The following is an 8,803-nucleotide window of genomic DNA, read 5'->3' on the forward strand; positions in this document are numbered from 1 at the left end:
GACCACCACACCCACACACAATTTTTAAAAAGATAGGCTGAAATTCACCAAATGTTGATAATTTTAGGAGTGGAAGTTTTGAGGTATATAAATGTTGTTGAGCCTACCTTATATGTGATGGGCATCTAAGTGATAAATAGCAATTAGTTTGAGAGAGAATTGGAAGGCTTTTTAGAAAGATAAAATCAGTTGTTACTACTAATATATGCTCTTTGTTCCAGCTCAAAAAAAAAATGCTGTCACTTAAACCAAGCTCAAACTGCAGGATTTGGGGTGGGGGGCGTGTAGCGTTGAGGGAGGTGAATATTTCACAGTGGGTAACAGTGATTCACTGAAGGCATTTAGCAGACACTGTTTTGACCATCTGTCAGAGTTATTTCAATTGCCTCCTGTGTAGCAGAGAAAGGAATTGAACTTAGATGCCTTCCAGGGTCTTTTCCAAATCTATGATTCTAAAACAATGTCCATTTAGCCAGAAAACACTTGTAATGCTTCCCACTGTGGAGAAAAATGAAAGCAAGCTGTAAACAGTATACTTAGAAACAGTCAGGAATAATCACTGAATGGAGGCAGCCCATAACTCTTTCCTTTAAAGCCAATGGCGTGTTTAGCTGAGTGAAAACTGTGGAGGATGGGTGCAAATCCCTTTGCATAACAATGTTATCCTTGAAAGAGCTGGTCACGAGGTAATGAATAAGTTTAAATGATGCGCTGAGCAGAAATCGTTCTACTCAGCACAGTCACTCCTAGGATTAACAATGGTACAAAAAATAAGCTGTTTGCACTTTCTGCCTTTGGACCACCCTAAGGAGTAACTATTAAAGTTGATCTGTTATGAAGACAGAGGTAAGGCACAGAATCCATGAAAGGATTATGTTCTCTGAAGAGAGATGGAGACGACAACTTGAAAATGTCACTAACTGGAGCCAAATCCTTCCATAGTAATCTGGTTCCCAACTCAGTCCTGGCCTGTTAAATATCTTCAAAGTTTTTCATATCTTGTCACTTGAGCCTTACATAGTCATCTTTTTTACATCAACTTCAAGTTTTTAAAATTCTTGGCTGGAACTCTTAATCCACCCCCAAAAAAAACAGATGTGGTACCAAAAATGTTCAGGCCTTCTCAATAGAACCTGGAATCACCTTAGATAACTTCTGTTCTTTCCTGTGCCTTATTCACACATCCCAACTGCAGCCAGTGATTTTTTCTTTTTACCACTTACAGTACATTTAGGGTTTCATAATATGTCTGCAATTGTCAGGCCCAAAGAACTAAGTAGAATGATACATGGAGTTACTTCTGAATAGCTCCTTTATTGCTGTTCATCTACGAATAGAAATCTTAGAAATCTTGCCGGAATAAAGCAATTAACAATAGTCCTAGCAATAGCACTTAGACTTATATATATATATAGCTTCATAGTGTTTACAGCACTCTCTAAGTCAGAGGTGTCCAAACTTGGCAACTTAAACATTTGTGGACTTCAACTCCCAGAATTGAAGTTGGGAGTTGAAGTCCACAAGTCTTAAAGTTGCCAAGTTTGGAGACCTCTGCTCTAAGCAGTTTATAGAATCAGCCTATTGCCCCCAACAATCTGGATCTTCATTTTACCAACCTCAGAAGGATGGAAGGCTGAGTCAACCTTGAGCCAGTCAGGATCAAACTGCTGGCAGTGGACAGAGTCAGCCTGCAATATTGCATTCTAACCACTGCACTATCACGGCTCCTACACACACTAACTATAGATAAGCTCTGTGAGTTGTGGGGAGGTTCCTCCTTGACCTATTCCTGCCCACCAGATATTCCAAACGACACTGTCTCTTTGCTCTCTGGAAAAGAGCCTGTCCCTCTTGCGACTCTGAACAACATTCCACCACAGCAATGGTGTGCACAAAGTTGCTTGATGCAAAGTTGCTGTATTAGAAATGCTGGTTTTCAAATGACTGGGTCAATCTAGAGCTAGGGAATGAGAAGCAGATTAACATGCCTCAAATGGTTATGAGAATAAGATCTTTCATTCCTGATCAGAAATGGTCGTGGTGGTGGACTCCAGTTGCCTCATGGATATACAATTCTGTTTTTCATTGCAGTCTTTTAAAAATTTGGGGACAGGTTAAGAGACACTGTCAAGAATATCTATAGTGCTACCTTCATATTCTCAGGTCTTCCAAATGCATTGGCCTATAACACTCACCATTCCCAAAAGGTATTGGATTGGCGAGAAGTGAGTTACTATAATCTGGATATAATTTTTACTGATGGTAATAACAAATATAATACTTGAACTAAATATTTGGAACCCAGGTATTTCAGAGCCAAATTCTGCTACCAAGCTTATAGTACCTAATTGATAGATCACTTAGTAACCAACTGCACACACAGAGGACTCCGCTACAATGGTTCTATGTCTCCCAGTATGATTAATTTTGAAATATAGTGACAGTGGAAGAACTAATAGATTTTGCTATTAGTGTGTGTGTGCATGTGTGTATGTATGTGTGTGTGTGTGTGTGTGTATGTATGTGTGTATATAATTTATATAATTTACGATCATCTGCTGGAATGAACTCATTGTTCAGACAGGAACTGTGACCACAAACCATTAATGTTTGTCTCTAGTCAAAAACCCGAATCCCTCAAATATTTTGTGAAAGATGCATGCTAATACGTAAATCCTTTTAACTCAAAGTTGATAAGGGGAAGCATAGATTGGGGTTTTCTCAAAACCACCACCATTTTAAAAGATACATGATACTACAGATATTGGTGAAATATATACTTTAAAAAGTCTGCCTAGGATGATATTACATCAAAAAAGAAGTCATGATAGAAATTTGGCATAAGAGGTTTGTCAGAGATTTTATCTTGAAAAGGACATGTAATTACAGTTTTTTTTAAAAAATGATACTTTTATGAATTATTCCCTTTTTAAAATCTTTTCATATCTTACTCACATGAAATAGAAAATGAAATAGATGTATTTCCATCTATGCATCTATAGAGAATGAGATGAGGAAATTTGAAGGAAGAGAAATGGGCTAATAAAGCTTGAGAAAAAGGACAGAGAAAGAAAATTGAGGTAAGACATAGCTTAAGATGCTAGGCTTGTCAACTGGAAGGTCAGCAGCCCAGGTTGGAGTTCCACACGATGATGTAAGCTCCTTGTCAACTCGTAAAGCATTCCTGGCTTTCTCTCGAGTTGCCATAAGAAGGAAGAGGGAGATCTGATGGAGCAGTTGGGTTGCTAAGACCAGAAGCATATTCCATGCATATCTTTCTCCAGATTGTGTCCTAGGTTACCAGAGCCAGCCGGAGAGGTGTGTTTTCTACAGCCCGCGAAAGTGCTCTGTTGGAGAATGTGATCTAGGACAGGGATCCCCAACCTTTTTGGCGCGCGCGCCCGGTACCAGTATCAGCTGGGCGCGCGCCCGGTACCGGCATCAACTGGGCGCCGCCATCTTTTGGCGAAAAAGTGCTTCCGGTGACTTCACCGGAAGCACTTTTTCGTCAAAAGATGGCGGCATAGCTCCGTGAGCTTTTCGGGTAGAAATGGCTTTCTACCGGAAAAGCTCACCGGCTTTTACCAAAGATGGCGGCGCCCAGCAACCAGCGGCCCGGTAAGACTTGTTCCGCGGACCGGTACCGGTCCGCGGACCGGCGGTTGGGGACCCCTGATCTAGGATACACCCTGGGAGAAGGGGGGAAACAGGGTCATAGGTGGGCAGTAAATTACGTAGGGCAGAGCCAACTGCACTTAGAAAAGTGCTGACATGTTGCTACTAATAAATAATTGGATTTCTTTTGAAACTTGGCTTGAGGCTCATGAATTAATTAGGGCATCCGTCGGAACCCTGACACTCTCATCTTCATTCTGGCTCCTGCCCACCTAGCAGTTCAAAGTATGCAAATGTGAGAAGATAAATAGGTGGGAAGATAACAGTGCCTCCATGACATCATGCTGGCTACATGCCCATTGGAAATGGCTTTGGACAGTACTGGCTCAATGGCCTTGAAACGAAGATGAGCACCACACCACCCCCGATATTCAGCAACCACTAGCAGAGTAAAATCTGCAGGGACTCCTTTTATCTCCTCCTTTTACCTGGCTGAAGGTCAGGAGGGGTTAATATAGCATTTAGAAATATTAGAGGGAAGACTACACCAAAGACACAAGAGAAACAAATGCAACAGAGCAATAAAGGTAGTGGCATGAAAAGCAGGAACTTTAGAATAGAATAAGAGAAGCAACAGAAAAAAGACCAAGGAAAAACTTTAGTTGGATCTGAGCCATATGGCAGAATGGAAAGGAGAATGGAGAATATGAGCTATGGAAATTTGTAAGAGATTAGTCAAAGAGATTGTTCCTTTATCAGTACATTAAGTGTCAGGAGTTAAACATGACCATTAAACTGCCAACTAGAAGATCTGCTCTATCTATATGACAACCCTACTCAAAAACAGTTCTGTTAGCTTTGTGGACCAATCAGAATTGATGAGTAAGTATAAAACCCATAGCAGGATCTGGAAATTATCACCCAACCTGGGTGAAAAAGAAACCTCTGTTTTCCCTAAATAAGAAATGTAAATCAACCCACTCATTATTTGAACCAGCCCAGACTTTAAGAGGTAGATTATTCTTGTTGCAAGGGGGGGGATATCTTTACTTTGAAGCAACTCATTAGATAAGATGAATCAGCTGGTGTTTTTTTTTAACAAATTAAATGCAACTTACCAAAGGAGTCAATTTTACAACCTAAATACAGTTTGCAGGCCCACTATAGACTCAGCAGCTTTTTGAGTTTTCAAGCAAAGTGAAACAAATCTAAGGCAATATTAATTCGTACAAGGACCCCAAATTTATCAAATAAAAGTGGAAGTGGAAACAGTGCCTTTTACAGTACCCCCCTTAATAAGTAAGTAATATTGGAAAGACCAATAATAAGCCCTCTATGCATCAGTGAAAAATGACCTTATAGAACTTTCTCTGCATCCCTGTACCTCTTATTGTCTGCAATATATACACAAATCTTTGAAAATCCCAGTAACATCTAGACATTTGTTTAATATAAGCTGGCGATGCATTCAGGGTCCCAACTGCTTATGAGTCCCACTTGTACACAACTTTTATAGCCTTCTTCTACTCCGCAGGGAACCCAGGAATGTTCACAGGAATTTGATGGTGATTTTTGAAACTGCCATTTTCTCATGATTAAAGAACAAATAAGGGAGCTGAATTTTACTCTTCTACACTGACTAACCTCCATGTGCTTCATTTGATATTATGTTTGATGTTCCTTTGTCCAGGAGCTTGGCTTCCTTTTCTCTCACTCCATGTTTATTTGATTTTTATAGAAGAGGATCTTTTAGGGCACCAGAACTGTAGAGAGCAAGAGAGAGAGAGAGAGAGAGATAAGAGGGCAAAATCTGACGAGCCAAATGAAAATAAAGCATATCCTTTAAATATTTATTAAGAGGCACTTGAGAAAAATGAAATGGTATATCCTTGAAAAGGGCATGTTTAGGGTGTTTGGATCTCTGAGCAGGAACACTCTATGAGAAAAACTGGCCCATTTGTAGTTTTAGATCCTGACAAAAGAAGGCAATAATAAGGCTTTTACTGTCATTACAACATAATGTGTAGCATGCTTCAGGATAGAAAATTGATCAATGTGTCATAAGCAGAAATCACTGATTTCCATGTTGCCAGAAATGTTATTAAATTGACCAAGCAATAGCTCCTCCTTAGACACAACCTGTTCGTTTATTTGATCCTGCTCTGATGCATCTTGCTTTTATTTAAGTGCCTGTGAAATGTCCTCACTCTGGATGGATGTGCCATAGAATTCACAGCTCTTTATAATTAAGAAGAGATTATTTTGAATAAGGTCAGTACTTAATACAGCTCCATCCCTTCACTGGAATAATCTGAGTTTGGGCTCCATTTCTTTACATATGGAAAACAAAGCAGAAGTCAAAGCCTCTTCTCAAATTAGGCTTTTGACCATGCATCTAAAAGTGATCCTAAATAAGTATGAAGAAACCATGACTGAGAGGAAAGGGGAATCTGTCAATTGCAGATTAACTACCCAATCCACTTTCATTGGTCCTATGGTTCTATGTGCCAGATTTTTTTAAAAGAAAATTTGAAGCATCTGCCAGTTTTAGTTGTTACCCTATTCCCAGGTAGTTCTGCCTGAAAAATTAAACGTGCCTCAGAAGTCATGTACCGCTTTTCAGAAAAGAACACAAATACAACTAATATTTTTCATGTATTTACAGAGAAACGGAAATAGGTGCCATCAAAAGTAACATGAGAAAAGAATATATCAGAAAAAAACTGATGTGATAGCATGTGTACAGCTACATGGGGCATAGATATCTTGGGGGGGGGGGAAGGGTTTGTCAAAACTGGGTTAAGAAGGAAAAGGAAAATCAGAAAGTATTTCGGCTGATAAATGAGAAAATAGAGGAGATACCAGTACAGCTCCCTTACCTGGAGAGAATGTAGAGGTCAGGGAGCTCTGAATTCTGCAGAAGAACCTCTCTGATTTTCACATTATGGAGAGAGAAAAAGAGAGACAGGGAGAAATGGAGGAGGGAGGGAGAGAGGGAGAGAAAGAGATGGGTTAAAACCAGCTAAAAGGAAAAGCAGCTTTTGGCTTTGACTATCTTGTTAAGGACTTTGCAAGGATCAAACAGTCAAGCCCTGAGCTCTGAGTGCATTTCTAGCCACCTCAAAGGTTTAAATGCCTGAAGAAATTTGGGGATGGTTTGAGAGGCTTGTATATGAGTTTTCTCTGTAGGGAGATTGTCTCTTTGTGTGTATAGTTTAGAGAGAACACCAGACCCCAAGGGAATCATGCCATAGAAGCCCTTCCATGTTATTCCCACAAACCTAAATTCTTAATGTATCGATTTAGCAATGAGCTCAAGAACAGTTGGCACATGCTTAGAGGAACATTTTTTTTCCCTCATTCCAGACATCCCAGATCTCAGCCCAAACACTGAGAACTTTCCACCAATCACAATTACTAGGTGAGTCATGTTTTCCTTTGTAACTGAACAGTGTGCAGATACTTCTTTGTAGCTATATGTGTGCAAGGCAGCTGAGAGACCTTGTTTTAATAAATAAATAAATAAGAAACCCTGTAGATTGGTGAATATGTCCCATTTCCTTGATTCTCCTTTGTAAATTGTAAATACTTTGCTGGAGTTGTCAGCAAGTTTCCTACCTGCTCTGATCCAATGGATGCTAACTGCAGGCACAGTATGTCTTACCCTCTTGCAACAATGGAGATAAGACGGAAAACAAAAGGGAAAAAAGCAGGAAAAAGCAAACCGCCAGCTATAATCCGGAGGCAGCCTTCAGACTCGCCCTGAGGGACAGCAACCCTGGATCTATCCCAAAGCGAATCTTCCCAAATTCACGATCCTCCACGCGTGCACCTCTCCTCTTTCGGGGAATTCCTTTTAAGAGCAAAGCTTCAATTTGCTGTTCTGGAAACTCGCCCCTCCCTGCTACCTTTCAGCAGCAAAGGGAACAAACGGCTGGTCTCTTGTTCCAGTTTGGGGGCTCGGCTCCGAAGAGGTTCAGCACCAGTGGCCACGGACAGCATCCAACGGAAGCGCAAGGCGGAAGAAGGGGGATTGCAGAGGCGCCAACAGGAGCTGTCGTCCCCTCATCTTCCTTCCCTCTCTTTATCTCTCTCCGGTTCTTTAAGTCCTCCTTCCTTCCTCTCCCTCCGTCTGTTTCAGGAGTCCAGCGGATATGCTCATAGCTGAGCCCAGCAAAATCTCCCACATTCAACAGCACAACTCTGCCCCCTTGCTCAGCCTCAGATCTCTTGTGGCCACTTCCTGGAGGGCAGAGCTGAAGATTCCAGGGGTGAGTGAAGGAGCTGGCCAAGTCACTTTCTACAAAAGGTTTGACCCTTTTCATTCAGGTGCTGAAGGGTGAATAGCCATTTGAACAACTAGTATTGGATACAAAGGTTTGGTAAAAGATATATTAGGGTCTAATTTAAATCCCTGAGTCAATAGATGCACAAAGTTTTCTAAACCCTGTTTATTTAACAATCCCAATGTATAAATAGCTTCAGCAAAAAATAACTTGGCTGCAGAAGTTAAAATGGAAGAAAATGGGATTGAGTTTTTTTATTTGAAATGCTTTCTAAATATAAGTGCCTGCCTGGCTCTCGAAATCAATAAAGGCAAGGGATGATTCTTCTAATCTTTCTTTATTTATTGTTTCTTTATTGATTTCTTTATTGTTCCACACCCATAGATAGAACCTTGCCAAACTGAAACAGACTAAATGAAGCATGTACCCTGAGAACTATTAGGGAGGGGGCTGACTTCACCTTTTTTTTTCCTCCCACAAACTTCTGAACTGAGGGGAGCTTGCATCCTATTAATACTACATGTCTTTAGTGAATCTCCCTCCCTAATGAACTGGAAGTGATAAAAAAAAAATTCCTGGTTTGACTACTTGTCTCTTTGAAGACCACTTGTACATTAACAAGTCCCGTAGGATTCCCAAGATTAGCAACATTATATACATACATGGCATGTACAAATAAAAGATTCATAGTAAATTAACACTAAAACCTTCACAGTCAGGAGGGTCTAAAGAGGGAAGGGGTCAAAAAAGTCATAATGATAGGGCCAGATTTGTTGCTTGAACCCTTCTGTTGAAGCTGTTATTTTCAGCCTTTGCGTTTTCACCACAGAATGTAGAGTTCCTTGGATCAAAACCTATTGACTTTTCTTGCAAAAAAGGTGTTAGTCCAGCAACAATAACCT

The 8,803-nt window shown here is 40.4% G+C and overlaps 1 protein-coding gene across 3 annotated transcripts in view; it reads right to left on the bottom strand.

The window, feature by feature from the left end:
* Nucleotides 1-8,219, bottom strand: part of CNGA3 (cyclic nucleotide gated channel subunit alpha 3) — a 32,110-nt gene extending 23,891 nt beyond the window's left edge. The window contains exons 1-3 of one of the 3 annotated variants that reach the window (XM_087967128.1): nucleotides 7,234-8,219; nucleotides 6,495-6,545; nucleotides 5,260-5,378 (exon numbers count right to left, since the gene is read on the bottom strand). The gene's annotated coding sequence lies outside the window, so the exon portion shown is untranslated. The remainder of the gene's footprint in view (nucleotides 1-5,259; nucleotides 5,379-6,494; nucleotides 6,546-7,233) is intronic. The other 2 variants (XM_087967129.1, XM_026666838.2) reach the window with 2 other exon arrangements.
* Nucleotides 8,220-8,803: the final 584 nt, after the last annotated feature.

This window comes from Notechis scutatus, chromosome 5 (genome assembly GCF_049901735.1).
Source record: "Notechis scutatus isolate UNSWTSFEM ecotype Mainland chromosome 5, rNotScu1.2, whole genome shotgun sequence".
Taxonomy (NCBI): Eukaryota; Metazoa; Chordata; class Lepidosauria; order Squamata; family Elapidae; genus Notechis; species Notechis scutatus.